The 21,757-nt window shown below is 41.7% G+C and overlaps 1 protein-coding gene across 5 annotated transcripts in view; it reads right to left on the minus strand.

The window, feature by feature from the left end:
* The window catches only part of AFAP1 (actin filament associated protein 1), a 110,756-nt gene extending 89,532 nt beyond the window's left edge, over positions 1–21,224 (minus strand). For all 5 annotated transcript variants that reach the window (XM_046939832.1, XM_046939830.1, XM_046939831.1 and 2 more), the window contains exon 1: positions 21,112–21,224. The gene's annotated coding sequence lies outside the window, so the exon portion shown is untranslated. The remainder of the gene's footprint in view (positions 1–21,111) is intronic.
* Between the last annotated feature and the right edge of the window lie 533 nt (positions 21,225–21,757).

Below are 21,757 nucleotides of genomic sequence, written 5' to 3' on the forward strand. Positions count from 1 at the left end.
TCTTAGCAAATATCCAAAGCTCCTTTTTAAAAATCAAAGCTGCAGCTCTTCTGTCCCATCACTTACATTTTTTGTTTTTTTTTGTTTTGTTTTGTTTTGTTTTTTATCAGCACACTGATTTATAAAATTTTTTTCTTTAGTTCTTGCTTCTCTTATTTCACTCATACCACAGAACAAATATGTACTGTTAAACACCAATATAAAGCAAATGAACTCTCTGAATGGTATTGCTGACTGCATCCCTTCCACGCCATTTCTGGTTTTTAATGCTCACCACTCATCAAGCTGCTTCTAGGCAGCAGCACAAGGAATGCTAGGATTTCACTCAATATTCAGGATTCCTATCCCTAAGGAGTGGCAGTGTCATATTTCAGGGCTTGCTTTATATTTCCTGTTGTCATGTGTCCGTATGTTTAAGACACAATTTAGGCAGAATCTATTTCTGCGACTTTTAGAGGAGGAAAAACACCCTTCATGCGCTTCTAGCAAAGAGAAGGATGACAATAGGGAGAAATGCAAGAGTTTGTGAGCAGGGCGTGACTGCTACTCCAAACCACTGTTTTTTGGCCCTAAAAGTTTGTAAGAACTGGAATCCTAATCTTAGTCATTTTATCTGTTTTGTGTTTTTGCAGTTAAGTGATTATATTTAACACAGCTTGAAGCCAGTTCTGTTTATACAAGTGCGTGGGCCTAACATGGAGAGCTGAAATCTGCCAAAAGTAATTGAACCTTAAAAGTCGCTGAAAGTTTTGAAGTTACATCAGAGGGGAGAAAACACAGATACTGATGCTGTATTCTAACAAGATAGCTGGAAGAGCAAAAGGAAGAGAAGGATGGACATTGACTGACCATGTTTTCTTAGAAGTGATATTTCCAGAACAGTTCAAATAAAACCTTTTTTTCTACTATAGCTGCTTCCAAAGCAGCAGCAGTCACAGGAAGCAAAATGAGACAACAGACTAAAGAGGGAGCAAGGGCACCCCAAAGCAACAGAATGAGATGTCTCCTCAGCCAAAGGCTCTTTAACGTTCATTCCTTTGAATGCTCAGTTGGATATTTTCCTCCTATAATGTCAGGCTTTAATAGTCACAGACTTCCATGCTACACTGTCTCCTGCAACAACATCCCTCAGAGGATCTGTCTCATAGGGATAAGCACGGCAGATTGATAGCAATGAAGTGATCTTATTATGGAATGAGAAGTGACATCCACTGAAAGTCAAAAGAAGTGGACAGTAAAGCATCTCATTGGGACACTGGCTTTGTCTTTAACCTGACACCAGCTCCAGCTTCTGCCCGTTACTGTTTTACCATCTAACTCTACTTAAGATGGAGAAACAGAAGCTGTCAGGTCATTGTCAGAGGAGGGCAGCCAGGAAAACCAAGCAGTCCTCATGAAAAATGTTCTTTACAGTGTTTACTTTTCAAAACATCACTAAGTGTTAGCCTGAAGAAAGCCATTACTACAAGACAGAGGAAGAATCAGGGTGGGAGAGGGTTAGAAAAATATGGGAACACGTGCAACATAAATAGTTCTTGCTCAGTAAAGGATGTAGCTAAATCAAACATTGAAAGAGTGATCTAGTTCATCATTCTCATCCAAGGTGAGCTCAGCTATACCAATCTCATTGCTGATGGATGTCTGTCCAACCTTTAGCCTCCACTGTAAATCTAGTCCAAACATTCATTGTTAATGTGTTTCTAACATGTGATATCAATCTCCTTTTCTGTGGTTTAAGCTCAATTTTTCTGGTCTAATCCACAACACAAAGGGGGAACACATTCCCTTCCCCTCTGTAGCAGCCTTAACGTATAAGATTTTGTCACATCTCTCCTCATTTTTCTCTTAGCTAAACATCTGAAATCCCACTGCTGGTCTCTCACTGGTTGCATTTTCCAGACCTCTGACTATTCCTGTTGCTAAAATCCCTCCACTTTACTCCCCACATATGGCACCTTCCATATTACATGTTGCCCCTGCTGAGCCCTCCTCCAGGTTGTTTGGAGCAGGGGCACCATTTCACAACTCTTCCAGATGACACTCTTAGTAAAATGTTTGTGTGGCTTTTTGGCAGTAGCATGACACAAGTCTTTCTTCACGCTTGGCCAAGATGTGGCTGTCACATCGTACAGCTGCTTGATTTTTGCTATGAGTAACAAAACAAAATGAAACCACTGACTTAAATTGTTGAAAAATTCCTAAATTCTGCCTTTGCTCCAGGTTGACAGACTAATTCCCACAAGCCAAGATTTTGGAGATCCGCTAACTTCTTCTCTATTCCTTTATGAGAAGCACTATGATGGAATGACATAGGGTTGCAGGGTAAAACATATGATACAAATTGAGTCTGGACTTTTGTCATGGGTCCTTGCTATGCTTCTACTTACGGAATGTTTGAGGAGTAATGGGGACAGCACAGGGGGCTAGGAAGAACACTGCATAATCTATTACCTCCTGATATTGTTTCATCATTTTAATCAGAGGAGCAGCCTGCATCTGTCAGAAGTATTAACAGTGGCAATATATACACAGGCTGTTTGACCTTATCTGCTCCTAATAAATAAGGTTTTGAAGAGGAAACATTTATTTACTAATATGACAAATTAGTAGGTTGCAAGTAACTGGACACAGCACAAGGCCCAATTGTGGCATGGAGATAATAAGTACAGGCTCCTTTCAGTCTGTCCTGAATTGTTCAGAGGTTCTAGCAGGAGAAGAATGAGGCAGAATATTTACAGGATGGGATACTCTACATGCCATTCACAGTCAGCTCCAATCAAAAGAATGACATGGATCTCTCAGGGCTTGAACATACCTTGGCACAGCTGTCAAGAATACCATTCCCTCTCTTCCCCACACTTGGAAGCTGCACCAGGTCTTATTTCAGCAGATGAGCCACTGTGGCTGAAATAGTCACATTAATGCAACTGCTTACCAATTCTGGTCAGAATTTATATGCTGCAGCACTTCAGCAGTGCCGCACAAGTAGTTTAGCCATGCACGGGTAGTATTAATGCCAGCTGGTCATGAAGGGTTTGCCATAGTTCTTAATCTACTGGGGGTTGAAAGGTTTACCCATGAAGAATCTTGCACAAAACTTCAAATAACAGATCTTTTCCTAAGACCCTCTTCTTTTTAGCCTCACGACGCAATATCATTTTCACAGAAAATAGGTGTTTCTCATTAATGATTTATATGTGATTATGCAGAGTGCTGTTTAAGTAGGAAGAAATCAATTTCTGGAGGAACCTGTCTGATGCTTGTCAAGGAGAGAGCAGTTATATAGAATTTAAGTGTAACATTATCCAAATAATAGTCAGAAAAGTGAGAAAAGGGTAATTATGACATTACCAAGAATTTAAATTCAAAATATATGAATACTTCACTTCCAAGATACTTGCAGGTGCTTTCAGCTTAACTATTTCCTGATTGCAATTCTTGCAATTCTTAGCTCAAGCCAGATCTTAAGCATAAAGCCAGCTGCCAATGCCTCTTTTATTTCACTGAGAAAGCAGAGTAACGTTCTGAGATATTGAGATGTGCACAGTCTGTATGAGTAAAAGCGTGCAAATATGTTTGTATTTCACATAAGATGGTTATTTCTGCTGTCTTCCCAGCAAGCTGTGGTTTTATAATAGCTTTAAGTTAACCTACTAACTGGACTGCTGCTGAGAGGGACTGATCTCTCTGGTCCCTCATTTCCAGAACACAGACCCAGCTTGCCACGTGCCTGTGGGAAGAAGACCTGAGTTCTCTCTTTTAGGGACAGCCTACATTTAGATTTAAAACTATTGTGAAACCACAGTCTCCAGTAATAGATATCACACAATGGTTAATGTTGGAAGGGACTTCTACTTCTCTATTAGGTTTAGTCCTAAATATATGTGCATATGTTTGTACATACGTGACTATCTTCATGTTGCTGTGGGTAGATACACAACTACCAGGAAGTGAACGGTGGGAGAAAACATCCCCATTTCACTGGCCAGGCACTCTGGGATATGGTAGAAAGGCTGAAGTTCACCCCAAAGTCCTCAGAGAACCACTTTTCAAGCACTGTTCTTATTCCTGTGGGGTTTTAATTGTTTATATGTTGGATTCAGCAGCTGTGGGGAAGCATGGATAAGGATGGTTTTATTATGCAGCAGAGGACTACAGAAGCAAGCATACGCAAATTCTTGGAGCACAGAAGTCTTGGAGATAGAAATTTTGGGCTGCATAGACTCTGCTGTAGCAAAACACTAGAAGGCAAAAATTGATATTAATTAAAACACATGCACAATATTTGTGTATGCATCCTTATATGTGAAATACACTGAGTCACTATAAACTGGAATTACTGGAAGCAATGTCACCAATTGCCTAGATATTATAATTATTTTCACATGAAAGCAATAGCAGCAAGAAGGCTCACATTTAGCTTTCTCCTCCCTGGGGCTGTGTATACCAAACAGGAGTGTTATCCTGCATCTCTGTGGAATGCATTAGCTGCTCTGATAACAATGTAGCCCTGGGCTTTTAAAGGCTACAAAGCAACTGTGCAAAGAGCAGTTGCATGCAAAGTTAATTCTGAACATCTCTATGACAATTAAACAGTCTAACATTTCTTGTTTCACATAGGGAGATTGTTTATTTTCCTTTCTAAAACTTATCTTCAGGTCAATAGATTAAACATCATTAGAGGTTTTCTTTAATATGTAAAAATAATTAAACTGTAGGATGCCACATATATCCCCTTCCTCTTTTCTGTTTTTATTTTGTGCTTCTCAGTTACTAAGCTGAAGAGACTGATATTAAATAAGCAAGTGTTATAATGGGGAAATGTTTTCACATCTTTCATTTCAAGGAGACTTATGTTATTTCTGATATATTTTAACCTCAGAGTGTTGTCCTTGAGATTAAATTAAATACAATACAGTTCCTTCTACATTCTTTTTTCCTAGAAGTAGGGTTCAACCATATTGTTAAAATCCTACAGAAATAGTAATAATAATGGGCAATAAATTCACATTCCTACACTGTAAAATGAATTTAATAAAGCTATTTATTGGAGAAAAAACTGACAACGCATTTTGAATTGAGTTCACATGTAACAAGAAGGAGAAGTCAGCAATTTTTAAAGTAACCCCTGAAAAGGTTTTGGAGTCCACAAGCACTGTGGAAAATGAATGCAGTGCATTAAAAACAGAACAAACAAAAAGAACCCACTGAGTGTACCTGATGGAAAGCTTTGGTGCTTCCAGTTGATGAGAAAATGGAAATGTTTCTGAAATGATAGGAAGAGATCTCTCACCAGAATTCCACTGCAAAAGGTTAGGATGACACTGTATTTCTACTAGCTCATCTATGAATGCCAGTAAAAATGCATACTGAAGTGCTAGTGCAAGATACCACACACTTGCATTTGTACATAAAACAATATAAGATTATAACACAATATAAGTAACCAAGCTTTTCCTGTGCCACAGCTCAAGCTGCAACAATTCATGAGATGGAAGCATTATCTGGCTTTCCTTTCTGCAGCAAATCCCACATCTCCATCATGGACTCATGAGAAGTGGGAAAGCCTGTCCAAATTAAGAATCTCAATGCAACAGGTGAGTGAATGAAATAATGTGGAAAAAGAGTATTATATTTTAAATAGCATATCTGACTAGTAGGCTGGATATGCTTGACCAAGTCAACAGTGATATCCAAGGAGAAAACTCGTGACGTCTCTCTCTCCTCTGAGCTCAAAGAAGCAGTACTATCATTATCTATTATGCATTAATGCATTCATATAAGCTTATATATCTATGCACACATTCTCTAGGGTATTGATAGTAAAACAGCAACACAGTGGCAAGGAGTGATGGGCACTATCTGGTCATCTAATAACCAGCTGAGGTCAATTCTCCTCAAGAATTTCTATAGTCGACAAATGAGGCAGCTTGAAGAAAAATAATTCAGATGCTTCCACCTGAGAAAAACTGAGATCTTGTGCTTTCTGTGCTATGCTTGACTTATGATTGTTGAATAACATACAGCTTTATTTCAGAACCACACTGGCAACACACTTTACCAGATTTACTATGTCAAGCTTCACTACCTTCCCAGGGAAGAAGACTAGTTGCAACTTAAAATAAAGTCAATAAAGCCTATCCATAGCAGTATTCATTAGTACCCTAATGAGGTGAAATGGTATAAGCATGGTTGCAGTTACAAACCAGTTTCTTCCAAATCAAGGTCAATAGGAAAAGGAGGGCATCTCCAGAATCTTGCATTTAGACTCTTAATCCATGCCCAGCCCTTTACATTTTGCTGCATCTAGGATCTGGACCTCTAAGAAACATCAGCAGTTCTCCGAACAGCCAAGCAGGAGCATGTGAGTATCAACAGATCTCCTCTGATCAATGTAGGTAGCAACTTGCTACAGTTCCAAAACTGAATACAGTTTCAGGGAAAGAACAGAAACATCTACTAAGGCTCGACCCCCTCATTTAGCTCTGTCTTGTCTTTGTGGTTAATAGATCACGTTAACAAGAACTGCTCAGCCTATCATAAGCCCTTGCAAAAGAAGTACAAATGCACACTAGCCTAAACTAAACAGCAACTATGTGGTGGTCTACGCTTGGGGATGTCAGCCACATAAGCAAGATGTAGCCAGATAGCAATTACTCAGCCTGAAATAGTGATGAACTACACTCTTTAGAAAAATGGTTTGAACTATTTTTAAGGCTTTGAGCTATTTTCACGACTTCAGCAACAACAGAAAGTCAGACAAGGGCTGATCCTAGTAAACGAATGTCAACAGGAAAAGAAACAGAGCACAGGGTTACACGCACTGTCTGTCTTATGGATGAAGGTCACCCCAGTATGAAGGAGCTCCACAGGGCATGCTCCATCCTTCTGGTTTGCAGTGTTATTTGACCTTTTGGCACATGAATAGACACATTCAAGTCTCTGGATTTTACTATTAGCTTATATGAAACCATTCATGTAAAGGACGTTGCTGGACTGGGTCTCATGGTTTTTAGGTGCTCATTTCCTACTGGAGTCATTTGAATGCTGCTGCATGTTACAGATTGGATACAGGAACTGTGCTCCATGGAAATCTCCTTGCTAGCTTATACGGAAGTGATTACTTTACTAAACTGCCTGAGAACAAAATATTATACAAAAATATATATAAAACGTGAAATATGTAGTGTATTTATTACTAAAGCAAATAAAAACTCACCCATCAAACAGCCTTTACAGAGACAAGCTTTCAGTAATACCTCTCATGGATTTCTGTTAGACAAAGCCTTATTTCTCAATTATCTATATTTACACTTTCTATCCAGATCTGTAGTATGCTAATAAAAAATCCACACATTTTAATAATAAATTTGAGTCACTAGTTCTCCTTAGACATCTTTGAAAAATTGGGAATCCTTGATATTACAGGATCTAGTATGCAAGTTTAAACTGATTAGTATGTTACTGGTTAAATCCATATGCTTGCTAGAATTCATTGGCCTCTGATGTATGCTTTTTCTATGGACACAAGCAAATTTGAGCTCTAGTTTCAAAGAATCATAGAATGGCCTAGGTGGAAAAAGACCACAACAATAATCTGAGCTATAGTTTCAAAGAATCATAGAATGGCCTGGGTGGAAAAAGACCACAATGATCATCTAGTTTCAACCCCCCTGCTATGTGCAGGGTCGCCAACCAGCAGACCAGGCTGCCCAGAGCCACATCCAGCCTGGCCTTGAATGCCTCCAGGGATGGGGCATCCACAACCTCCTTGGGCAACCTGTTCCAGTGCGTCACCACGCCCTGAGTCAAAAAACTTCCTCCTCATATAGTTTCCCTATAGTTATCTTCAAGAGATTACTCCCAAGGCACTACATACACAATGAGCTTCTTTGTTTACCTCTTCTGTCTGTGGAATATTTTTCTGTGGTCTGACAGAACAATTTTTCCCTTTCTTTTTAAAATAAACTCTAAACAGTAGTAATAAAGCTCATTATTTTTGATCCATTTAATCCTGAGAACCTTGGTGACCCAAGCACAAGACATTTTAATTAGTGAGGCACTGAGCATAGTAGCCTAAATAAAAATCTCACAAACGAATGAACCAGCATTTGGTATACAAACGATCTTATATTAGACCACTACAGAAAATCTCTTGTAAAACTGAGAACTAAACTTACACAGCACTTCTCAAAACTACACAGCTAAGAACTTTCTCTCATAAAAGTCATTTTCCAGGAATCTGTCATCATTTTTGCATTTCAAGTCTCTTTCCAAAGATGTTTTCATTTATTCCTATGAGCCTTCAAAGCATTTAAGTAGCCACTCATAAAAGTCGTGACAAACTTTTTAGTTGTAAGTGCCAAACAAACCTAAATTAAGACTATTAAAAAAAAATCCACCTATCTGTGCAAATCCAAAAAGCCATCATCTTGTTTTAAACCTCCTGAATGCGCTCTTTGACTTTAGAAGAATTGCTCACTTTATACGGCTTAAAGTAGAGGGGAAGGCCATTTGAACTTCAGAGATGACATTCCTCTGACTTAATGCGAACACTTACAATGCAGTCATCTGCATCTGAGCTAGTTGCCCTAGGCTCACTGCACAGTCAATGCAGAAATTCAGCCTTCCTAAAATAGACATCTAGAACAGAACAGATTGATTGCATCCTAGAGAAGCAAATCTCTATCCATTGATTGTACAGGAAGTCTACAGGGAACAAACTCAGCTATAGATATGAGTATGTCTCGTGTCTGGCAGAATGGATCCCACTGTTAAGTGCCCATTGACTCTCACAGGCATTTAATTTGAAAATCTGACACAATGTTTGCTAAAGAGAAAGTGAAAAATAGCTTTATTGTAATGAGAAAGCTCTTTAAATGTAATTATTGTTTAAAGTTGCTTAAATACAGCCATATATAATTTTCACACGTGTTTAAGAGTGCTAATATTACTTATGTCTTAATGCTACCTTTTACCTGTGCTCAATCAGTTTAACAGGGAATATGAGAGAAAGATCTAGACTTATGTTTTCTGAAGTACAGAATGCCTGGCCCCACTGGGAGTTCATTTTCTCAAGATAAGAATCACAGTGGATCTCATTGCATGGTCTCTGATTCACTCAGCATGCATGTCAGGCTGCAGCTACAAGCACCAGACAGAGGCAGGACTGATGAATATATGATGACACTTAACTTCGTACTTCTGTTTTTCAATACAGATGGTCTTAGATAATGCTTTATCAGTGCCCAGCACTTATCAGTAGTTGAATCCTAACTTAGAAGTTTATCCTCAGTTATAAAATAAATTTCCAAATCGTAATCTTCAAGATTTGTAAATACATTAATTCATGAAAATACACTTTCATTTCACTTCAAATTCCATGCTATACCCCTGTCACAGCCTCATCAAAGGTCTTTCCCTGCCTTAAACTCACAAGTGAAAAACATAATAGGTTTAATGCACAAATTAAAGATTTCATCCCGCTGTCCCAAGAGAAAGAAGGAGAATGGAAAGAAGCCCTTGTGGCCCATTACTGCCTCCTTACTATCAGGAACAACCAATTCCACAGCCACTGCAAACTTAAGGACCTGTGTGTCATGGTGGACAACAGGTTGGCCATGAGCCAGCAGTGTGCTCTTGTGGCGAAGAAGGCCAATGGTATCCTGGGGTGCATTAAAAAGAGTGTGGCCAACAGGGTGAGGGAGGTTACCCTCCCCCATACTCTGCCCTGCTGAGGCCACATCTGGAGTGCTGTGTCCAGTTCCGGGCTCCTCAGTTCAAGGACAGGAAACTACAGGAGAGAGTTCAGCAAAGGACTACAGAAATGATGTGGGGCCCAAAGCATCTCTCTTATGAGGAATGGCTGAGAGACCTGGGACGAAGACTGAGGAGAGATCTTATTAATGTTTATAAAAATCTAAAGGGAGAGCGGGAGACGAGCAAATGGCACGAGGCTCTTTTCGGTGATGCCCACAAAAAGGGGCAATGGGCACAAACTGGAACACAGGAAGATCCATACAAACATGAGAAAAAAATTCTTTACTATGAAGGTAACAGAGCACAGGAAGAGGCTACCAAGAGAGGTTGTGGAGCCTCCTTCTTTGGAGATAGTCAAGTTCCATCTGAACACCTTTCCATGCAACCTACTGTAGGAGAACCTGCTTTAGCAGGAGTATGGATGAGATGATCTGCAGAGGTTCTCTACAACTGTGATTCTGTCATTCTTTTTGAGAAAATGTATGTGCCATTTGTTAAGTCCCATGGATAAGCAGAGACTTACACTGTACTCAGCTTCTTTGCTCTAACTTATCAGTACAAATTCAGCTGCATCAATGCAGCTTCATATCCCACACTACAATGAACACCACAGTTATATATCCCATTGCTGTTCTTCTGTATGACACTAATACTGTTCTACATCTGATGTAAAAAAATGCATTGACACATTTATTTCACAAATAACCCTCTTTGGCACTACTTGAAACTTTGAAATCATTCTTTGATCAACATCCACATTGCTTCACTTTGCCTTTGGTTGCAGACATAGGTGCTTTTGTTTGCAGCACATATGAAGTCACATGCTGTCCTTGAAGGACAATGGTTCAAGGTGATGTGAAATGAAATCCCCTACATAATTTCTGCCATTGGCCTTTTGGGGAAAAACAAACAAACAACAACAACAACAACAAAAAACAGACCCAAGCAAACACCCGCTGGCCAGACTCTATTGTGGGACTGAAAATCACCATGCTGTATCAACACAGCCTCATTTCTTACAATGGTGAACTTTCTCATAATTTATCTTCTAAAGCAATTTGTCAGGATCCTGACTCCACAACCTCCTCTCACAACAGATGCAGGTACTCCATCAAATGCAGAGGAAGGCAAGGCAAAAAAAATTGAAGAAAAGAAAAGAAAATAACAGAATGACAGACAATTATGTAGAGAACTAGGTTAAGTGGTGTAGAGTACCATTCAATGCCAAAATCCATCTTTGGACAATGCTGTTAAATCAAGCTCAACTTACATGGTAGAGTATCCTAAGTGAGTAGATGTTAATAGATCATCATTTGAGAAGTTGAAATTTGAAAGTCAGCTATGAATAAAAGTCAGTAAGTCACTTTAAATTTTCCCTTTATAAATTCCAATTTTCAATCTGAAAACTGACCGTAATCTGACCTAGCAAGTATCTTTGTAAAAATCCTACAATAATAATACAGCAAAAAGAACGGTGACACCTTATTTGTTTCTTATCTCAAGCAATACATAGTTCTTCCCTTGAAGGAGTCTGAAAACTGATGAACATATGGGGATGGTAGGAAATGAAAAACAACTCTAGGAAGATAAAGCAGCTCAGATAACACAAAATTAGTTCCCTTTGCAAATGCTCATATACATTTTACAGTTGTTTACCTAGCTTAATAACGCCAATTCTTAGCCTTCACATTCAGAACAGATGGGATGCAGCCTTCTGATCCTTAAATTAACACAAAATTTTATGCTGATGAAGCTTTTAATCACTGAGGACACACTGTCTAACAGTGCCAGAATTTTAATTTAGTAACATAATTCTATGATGTGATCAGATTAAAAGAAAATGAAAATAATGGTATCCTCAAAAGCACAGACTCCAGAAATCTTTGCTATTAGTAGCAAGCAGACAGGCTGAATGCAGAAGAAGATAATGGGAGCAGACAACAAAAAATCACACTCAAAAGGGTTCTCTGCTGGAGTTCAGTGATTTTCCAGCAGTCCTATTACAGGGTCATAAGTCACTGATGCTCTGCTCATTAGTCTATGACAAAAATTCACTTCCTAGATTCAGAGGGGAGCTCATTGTAGACATGGAAGCTATTCTTAAGCAAAAGAAAGACTTATCCCACTGATTATAACTCCAAATTAAAAACTGAATACATTACCAAACGCTGTGTTAGGTTTATTACAGTATAAATAATTGCTTAAATTTCCATAATAAAATGCACTTTAAATGAGAAAACAGTAACCACTGAACATTTATTTTTGCAGATGTCTTTTATCATTTTGCTCTTAACAGCCTGAAATGGCATTTTCCCCTTCTGCTTTGGACAACTTCCATTGGGGAATGTAGAGTATCCATTTCCTCATTATTTTGTAGTTTGACAAAAAATCTCACTGTGAGGAAATTCTCACTTTAATAAAGAAACAATGACAAAAGGAATTAAACATTTTCTTAGGCTGACCTGAGAAAAATCCAATATTTACAATTTTGGAAAATTATGCCAGAAATAATGATTTCTCCAATCCAAGGAAAAAACCTTCTTGTAACACCCTTTGCCTGATTTCAGTTATACTCTGTCAGTCCCTGTTATCAAACACGCATGGTTACCCACAATTACTGTGTACCTTTCTGAAACACATAATCTATTATTGACTCCATGGTGAAGTGCTGAGATACACCCAGAGCCTCATTTTTTTCCTACCACTCCTGGAGCTGGTAAGAGCCTCCATGAATTGTATGCATATTTCTCTGGCTTTGCAGAGAACTGGGTGAACAGAGAACAGAGTACTGGGTGCAGCAGAACTGAGCAAGGGAAGGATTACTTTGGCACACTGTTATGGAGAAAGGGAAAGGTCTGGGATGGTACAGGGCGGCTGTAGTTGACCCCAGTGAACGTAATCAAAGAAAAAACATTACATATGTGCAGAGAGGCCCAGCACATCTCACATCCATGAGATAACTCACATGGCTCTTCATGACTGGCTTGATAAAAGAGTGCGGTCTGCGATCCTACTAGCAAATAACGCAGCATTATGTGACACTGCTCACATAAGAAGTACAGGGCTGCAAAAGAGCAGGTGAAATGTTTGCTCCTCCTTGACAGAAGGGCAAGGTGTGCTGACCTCTATTAACTGCAGCTCAAAAATGGTGGGATGGTGTTGTGGGTATAAATTCTAGACTTAAAAAGTAAATAAATGTTTCCTTATCCTAGCTTTTAGAAGTGTTCCTAAACTTACTCAAGTTGCAGGAGTTAAGATAAAAATGCAAAAGAGAGGTGACTGCAGCAGAAGAAATGCTGTAGGATACCTACATGCTTCTTATACTCCAATGCACTCCATTAAAATGCAGTTGGATCAGGGTTTTGCACTGAAATCCCAGGACTGTTGAGTCACTAGTGAGACTGATAAGAGATGAGCAGCATACCAAAATCCTCACAGATATTTGTTTCTTGTCTTCAGGGAGACTAACTGCCATCTCTCCTTCCTTCTCCACCCTGACAGTTCCCATTCCTCATCCCATCTCATGAAGTCACCAATGTTTTATGATCTACTAACACATAAAGAGCTGCTATAGGTACAAAGTGTTCTGTAAGTCACTAATGACAACCTACAAGAAAGGCACATAATTCTTTGGCTATATATATGGCTCAAGCTGTACCTCAAGCAAGTGCCCATTCCTGCTCTGCTGTCTGTGGGCAGCTTTGGTCCTGGCCCAGTCTGGCTACCAAACCACCCAGGTGAGGTCTCCTGGTCAAGAACAGCTTTGCAGTCACACCTAGTCAAGCTGTGTGCCTTCATTTCATCTATCTGTACTTTCAGATGTTTACAATTAGATCTTGCTCTAGGTTGTCCAGAAATTGACTCATAGAGAGGAGTGCTTAGGCCACAGGAGGAAGTGGCCCTTCCCTACAATGATGTAGGGGGAGAGGGCCAAACTCTGTCATAAATACTGCTTTCCAAGCCAGCTCCCTGAAGGGAAAGAAGAACTTAACTAGTGTGAATGCAAAGACTGAGGCTACTTAAAGCACACTCAAACCACGCTAAGGTCTGATCCCTATTTGGCAGGGTATTTTTCCTTTGTTTGGCTGTTTTCCCTTCAAGCTGGCAGAATGACAGCCTCAGAACAGCTGTTTTTTTGTAAGGGCTGGTATGTCAGGAAACCTATTCCAAATGACACCAAGTCTCAAAGACTGATTTTACCCTTTGCTCTCATAAAGTGCAATAAACTTTGGGGCAGTCTGAGTTTCCATTTAGATCTTGGAGCCCTCAGATATGCTGACCACGAACCAGAAAGTGCAAGTACAGCAGAGCTAGTCCCATACTACTTAAAATGGCATTACTATGACACAAAAAAGAAGGGCTGAAGATCCCTCAAATCTCTAAAAATCCCTAGGAATCCCTAAACATGATACCTCTACAAGATAGCTTTTGCTTTCCTAGCAGTATAACCAATATTTAAACTGTTTCCTTGGGGAAGATAGTGCATGAGCCCTGTAAACCTACCTGCATTCATCCTCAAGTTGTACAGAGAGCGACTGTTTAGAGGGAAATCTTCAGCATAGCTAATCTTTACGTTCAAATTACTTTCAAAAGTTACACAGTTGGGGTATAAGCAAGAGGAAAGAAAAATGAGAGAACTAGAGGAGACGAGGTCAAAGGGGTGACATCTCTCAGCAAGCCTTCCCACATATGCAAAATCTAGCCTCAGCACTTTGTAAACAATAATAAAGGAGAACGTCCAAAGGGACATGAAGGAAATTGCTGCACTGAGAGGCTGTGAGGTTCAGTCCCAGCAGATAGATGGTAACAGCAGTTACCGAAAGACAAATGGGAACCTGAGTCAGGCTAAATTCACTGTTTTGCCTCTTTGGCCTGTTGAATAAGGCTTGATCCAGACCAGCTTGGGGAGAGGGCTGGAGGTCAGTGGAACAGCCCATTCTGGGGAAGAAAGCTGGTTTGTGATGGCTGGAGCTCCCTTTCTGCAGAGCAATGTAAACATGAGCACAGCCCAACGTACTCATCTCGCCGACATCAAAGATGATTCACTGACTTAAAGCTAAGTATTTGCATAAATACTGTTCCAGTGAAAGAGACACAGGACACCAAGAAGCTGCAAAAAGTGAACCAAAGACAGCAGAAAGTCTCAGAGAAGACAAAAAGTTCAGAAGCCACAAGAATAGACAAACTTTCCCAGAGAAGGAACAGCTCTTCCTTTCCCCAGAGGACATTTGTTTTGCTGAGGGTTTTGCTGTGTGATTTCAGTTGTTTGCATATTTGGGGGCCTGTTTTCATTAATTTCTGAAGTGGGAGACATAGTTTTTTGTTTTGTTTTAAGGTCTTCAATTGGGATTTTCCTTTCAAATGAGACCTTTCTTGTTTAGTTGTTCTTCCTTTTTCAACAGAACTAACTAACCTTGGAAATACAATTGTTTTTGTAACCAGGTGGGGTCCCACCCAACTGCACTCAGCATTATTCATGCCGGCTGCCATCCAGAATTTTCCCCAAGACACTTTAGGGTGGATTTCATTCCTGTTTAGCTCAAAACAAAAAGTCATGGCCTGACCTAGCCTCTAACTCCTTCCAGCTCTCCTGGTTCTTCCTGAAGGACCCACCATGCACCTATCAGCCCCTGTCCATGGGGACTTGCAGCTTTTCACAGTCCTAATTGCAAGCACATGGTGCAGGTAGAGGGATTGGGATGAGGAGAAGAGATCTACTCCACATACTCACAGAAGCACCTCAGCCCCAATGTTTTTTTCCACAAAAGAAGCATATTTTTTCATTTTTCAAAGGTTGCTCTTTGATAGTGTATTTCGGTAAGAGCTGAAAAATGGTTTGTTCTAAATATTTAAAGGTGAGGTTATTTGTTTAATATTTAAAGGTATTGTTTCTTCTCCTTGTATCTCCCACAGCCAGCAACAATGTGCAGTAAGTATTTAACTCTATTCCCCAGCACAGACTTGGCTTATAAAAATAAATTCTACTCTCCACCATTGCAATTTTTTTGGTTTGATCTACACTAAGCCCAGTGGCAGAGCAACATCACACTGGCCCCTCTGCAGCTCAGCTTCCCCTGGCACCTAGATCTGCTTCACATTTTCTGAGCGCTTTCTCTGCACCTGCTGTTACAGATTTCTTATGGCATTTCAAGCTTCCTTGCCCAAACCTGGTAAAAAAGGCAGCTTCTGCCAAGAACTGGATGGTTAAAAAGCAAAATAAATAATACATTATACCCCATGTTACCAGTTCGCAGTTCAGAGCCTCAAACTTTCAGCTGGTAGTGAATCAACACTTAATATATATTAGTAATTAGCCATTTCCCTCAGATACTTACGATAATGTCATCTGTAATATATATCACCTGTACCTATACACATTCTCTTAAAAATACATGTACATCCATCTGTATACCCACAGACACAGGCCCACAAAGGAAGCTAGGGCTGCACACCAGCACTGCTGGCTGTCCCATTACTCCTGACCTCCCATTTAACTGGCAGCAAAGCATGAAGTGACAGACTGCCACTGTGCTGAATAAGCCCTCAGAACGAAGGCAAGAAAGCTGCACTTCCAGACCTGGCACGAGAAAGACAGCAAATGAATGTGAAAAAGGCATAGATTTGTTGTAGTGGTAAAAAAATAAAATAAAATAAAAAAAACTAAGGACACAAATTGTTTTGCACTCCAGTAGAACTCTAAAAGCAGATCAAGGCTGGTAGGGGAAAAAAAAAAGCCAACAAAAAATGATCTCAAAGCAAACATACAAAGCACTTACATGGTGTGAATAATGCTTAGCATGCTTAAAAGTGGGATGTGATCATCAGCTGAGCTCATCAGCTGGGCTTGCTCATTGTGAACTTGTCTCCAAATGCAAGCCTAGAAAAGCCTGTGAAGGCGCACGTGTTCCCACAAGCCCCAGAACTGCTCCCATCTGACAGAGGTGCCTCATTTTCCTCAAAGATTCAGGCAAGTCTGAAAATCCTTTCTTTACTAGAACCACCAAGGAAAAACCACTAACATCCTCAAGCGCAACCATCAAGCCATGCCTATGTCTGTCTAGACCATGTCCCTCCGTGCCACATCCACCCATTTCTTGCAAACCTCCAGGGACAGTGACTCCACCACCTGCATGAACAGCCTGTTCCAAATACCTCACCACTCTTTCTGAGGAGAAATTTTTCCTAATATCCAACCTTTCCTAACACTCATGTGCACAAACTACCTAAAATAATTCAACTGTATTAACTCCATAGTAAAATTAGCACCCAGATAAGCAGATTATCACCCAGAGAGCACTGACTGCAGGTGAGGATGCATTGGTTTGTGAGTGGTTTGTTAGGGACGCTGAGTTATGGTGCAACTGCTGATCCCATTTTATTAATCAGACCAATGGCTCAGAGTAAAAATTGAAATCCATCTCCAATGCAGGCATACATAGGAAAAGCTCACACGTGTTTGTTTTATTTCAAGCAAAACCCACAGTAGTTCTCTTTGTTTGTTTGTTCCCACCCCCTTCCTGAACCAGACAGCATGTGGCTTATGAGCCCCTCTGACAGACGCAATAAAGCCCCTGCCAGACCTGATTGATGGCTGCACTAGGAGCTGCAGTGAAGGTCACACTGTGTTCTCTATTTGCAGCTGCTCCTGGGAAGAAATGCTGAAGTAAAATAGAATCTGGACCTGATAATTGCTAATGATGTGGGAATTCCTTCCTTCCTTTCCCTTATCTTCTGCTCCATGTTTGGACAGCAGCAATGCCATAAGCACGTGCAACAGAGGGAGGAGGTAAGTTTAAAAAAGATACTTAAACATACTTGAATGGAGAAAAAAGATCCACCCACAGCAAGCAAAATTGAGTCTTCATACACTCGAGGGCAGTTCATAACAGTAGTTGAGCATGAAAGAAGCATAATAAAGAGCTTTTGCTATCTCAGTTCTGCAGAGAAGCGAATCACAGTACATGTTCTCTGTGTAAGAGTGCTGTCCCTGATAACGTGAATCCAAGAATCAAGCCACTTTCCCAAAGTCTCTTTATTGTAGATGAACGAAGCAAATACGCTCACTGAAAGTGGCTACCAGTGCAGGCTGAATTCAGTGAGACAGAACATCAGCCACTGATGTAGAAGGACACCAAGATCTTGTTTTCCATAAGTGTTTGGATGTGGTTAGGAAAGTGATAAGAGACTTTGGGGATTTCACAAACATGATATGATGACAGCCCCCTTATGAATAATATATGTTCAGTCCAACTCAGGGCAATTACCTTGCATAGACAAAGTGCTGTGCTTCTTGGGGGCAAAAACCTGTTATCATTGAGACATCAGCTAGATTGCAGATTAAATCTGAAATCACTTGAGCACACTCTTCTGGCACTTATTAATGGAGGGCTAGATATTTAGTCAGCATTTTGTCAAGATTTTGGCACAATAAAGACATAACCAACAACTGTCCTCCAAAGAGACAGCTTTTAGCACTCAACTCAATGGGGGCAGAGAGATGCTGGCATCAGAAAACACCAGATATTAAAAAAGAAAACCCACCCACCACCATCACCACAAAAAGAATAATGCAGTGATTTTTTAAATGTTTATTTCTCTTTCAGTTTAGGAAAAAGGCTTCAAGAAAACAATCCTACGCAGCTGTGGTTACTTTACTGACAAGCACACAACACTGACTTTTAAGATACCACTACATCTATACAAAAACAAACCTATAGAACATCCTCTTGGGAATTTCATTCCCAGATTTCTTGATAGACAGCACTAAAACATAGAGCAGATGTTGATTCACCCTTTGCTCAATGAACTCTCTCCTAGGGATGCTCTAAGAGGGATACGATCACTGTTAGTTCATAGTGGCAGTGTTGTGTTAAGGGTACTCAGGAGCTCAAACAGCCAAATCTCACTACATGCTGTATGTCATGAGCAAACGTAAAGAGAGCTGAACAGTGCAACTGGAAGGGATTAATGATTTTTTCAACAGTTGACACAGAGGGCCTCAGTCTGAGTGAAACCACAATAATACAGAGTTAACTCTATATGAGTTTGGATGCAAAGTCCTTGCACGTCACATGCAAGACGGAGATCTCTTGCAAATGAATACAGAGCACATCCATTCTTCCTCTTCGCCCCATCCATGCCAAACAAAGAGCCCAGCCTTGAACAAGTGCTTAACCAAGCAGGCCCCCATTAATGGGGCTCTCACTGACAGAGGTATCAGATATGAAACTTCTGAAAATGAGCGGAAATTAAACTGGCTGACTCCAGATTGCACAAAGCAGCCTGGAAACACCGGCTCTTTGTCCCGAGGCAATGTCTCGGGGAAGTCTGCAGCGAGCAGCTGGGCAAGACAATCCCTGCTCTGACCTTACCGCAGGTCCCCTTTGCACCACTGAAAAGAACACCACAATTAGTCACACGTGTATGAAATTACAACCCCAGAGACCTTTCCAATCCTTGTATCTACAGATTCACCTGCGAGCCAGGAACAGCAATGCAACACTTGGAATTTTGCTGGCATGCATCCTGGGAAACACCGAGCAGTTCCGCGCTTCACCGAAGGCAGGGGATGTCTGCTCATTGTTCTGTGAGCAGCCCTGTCACTGTGATCACAGTGTGTTCAGACACACAAAGAAAACTGAGGATGCTCTTTTTTTCACAATCCGTATCAAATTCTTCCGAGCCCCATCTGGTGCCCTACAGCCCCAGAAAGGCAGTGCTGCTCTCCCCCCAGCTTTGATGCAGAATTCAGTCCTGTTCCACCCCAGTACCAAAAGGAAAAAGGAATTGTTCGAAAGTAATGGAGCAGCTCTTCCCATAGAGACCACCAGGAGGCACGAGGGTGACTGAAGGGCACTGAGTGCCCATAAAGGAGAGTGTTGATGGATGGGTCCATCTGGCTGCCAAGCTGCTCCCTTGTACCCCTACCTCAGCCCTTCCTGGGCAATGAGAGAAGAAGCCCTCCATAAAAGTGCCATTTCCCTACAGGAAGTGGGTGGCCCTGTAACACTCACAGCTAATGGTGACAGAGCACCTGTAAGGGTGATAGCACAGTTGGGGTAAACACCTTCGAGAACCAAACTGAGCTGTGCTGTGACTGTTCAGCCTCCGGGACAAAACAAAGAACTGCACAAAGAACAAAAGAACTGCAAGCTGAGGGAGCCCCGGATTGCCGTCAACATTTAATCGGATCTTGCTTGCTTTGAGACCTACTATAGACAGACCTCAGCTGAAAAGATCAATCCTTGCACAGGTCTGCCACGTAAACAGGCACAAACACAGCAAGGGTTGGGTGCATCAGAGTACGGGTATAGCATCCACAGGGGAGATCAGCTAAACACTCTTCAGTTCCTGACATCTGTCCTGCCTGGCCTTTGGGACACAGGCACTCATTCATCCGCTCCGTGTTTCTGGGCACGTGGATGCCATGCTTTCAGAGGATGCCCATCTGAATCCATTCAATTCCTCTGACTCCAGAGCTCGTCCTATGTAAAGCAACATCTGTTTAGCTGTTTATGCAGCTCTCTTTTGCCGCTGATTGTTTTCCTACGGTGTCTATCTTTGTGAAGTTTCCTATATTCCCCCCACACAGATTCACGCTGAGAACAGACCGAGTTAAAATTGAGCTTCCAAAAAAAAACCTCTCAGTGGAAGAAATCAAAATACGTCGCTGTGAACTGAGCAGCCTTCTACCAATCACACGCTGCTTTTTAGTTTTAACCTTTCTGTTAAACAGGAAATAAAAAGGAGGGGGTCAGATGGAGAAGCCAATGGGATAGATCTGGAAGGATGGTTCTTTTTGCCTTTGCCCTTACTGAATCCAGGACTGTAACATGATGCAATCTCTCTGCTATGATGAAACAAGTTCAAATGGCAAAGCCTGGAGAGAGACCACCTCTTCCCACCCTAAAAGGCAGAAAACAACGAAACTCTCAGCTGTACAAAGCGGCAGCTCTCCGGCAGCCGGGCTGCTGCCTCTCTCCGGGAAGGGATGCCGCTTTCGGTACCGCAGACGCCGGGTCGCCCTCCAGGGGATCTCCGCCGGGTTTTCGGTCTCCCGAAGCCCGGCGAGGACGGCTCAGGGCGGCGACGTGGGGCCCGGCGAGCAGCCGCCGCCGGATGCTAAGGCTCGCTCATAGCATTTTCCACGTGCACCTCCCGGCCAAGAAACCGAACGAGACTTTGTGCCGTTTATCCGCCCCTGGGCTGGAATGCTTTCCAGCAAGCAGAACCTCGACAGAAAAAAAATCCCTTGTCTCAACCTAACCCTTCCCCTCCCTCACCGCCCGCCGAGCTCGGCGGAGAGATGCCAACCCGGAGCGAGACGGGACGGAGCGGGCGGAGCCCTCCTACCTGCGGGCCGTCCTGCCGCGACCGCGGGCACAAAGCAAACTCCGCGCTGCGCACAGCTGCGCAGCTCAACCAGCAGCGCGCAGGCAGCGCCGCGCAAGGAGCAGGAGGCGGGCGGGGGCGGGCACAGCACAGCACAGCGCGGCGGGGCGGGGCGGGGCCGGGCCGGGCCGGGGCGGAGCCTGCGGGACAAAGCGGCCCCGGGGCGGGGTGGGGTGGCAGTCCCTGGGCAGGTGAGTCCCTCAGGGCGATGTCTGTCCGACTGTAATGGATGATGAATTTGTTTTCCTTTTTTCCTCTCTCTTTTTATTTCCTTTCTCTCTGTCTTTTTTTTTTTTCTGTTTTTTTCTTTTTTTCTCTCCTTTTTTTTTTTTTTTTTTTTTTTCTTTTTCTCTTCCATCAGGAAGAAATGCTGAAATACCACAAGATCATAACTGGAGCTTCCACACAACATTCTCACGTTTAGGTGCAGGAGATGTCGGTCCAACATTCAGCTCTGCACAAATGAACAGCATGTCACTGCTTGTCTAAAATCAAGACATGAGCCCTCTTGTTAAACTGGTATAAAATCATGTACATTAATGGAATGGATTGATTGAACTGGATTCTGCCATCTAAGCCCTGGTGAGGTGGCACCTCGAGTACTGTG

Source organism: Gallus gallus, chromosome 4 (assembly GCF_016699485.2).
Source record: "Gallus gallus isolate bGalGal1 chromosome 4, bGalGal1.mat.broiler.GRCg7b, whole genome shotgun sequence".
Lineage (NCBI taxonomy): Eukaryota > Metazoa > Chordata > Aves > Galliformes > Phasianidae > Gallus > Gallus gallus.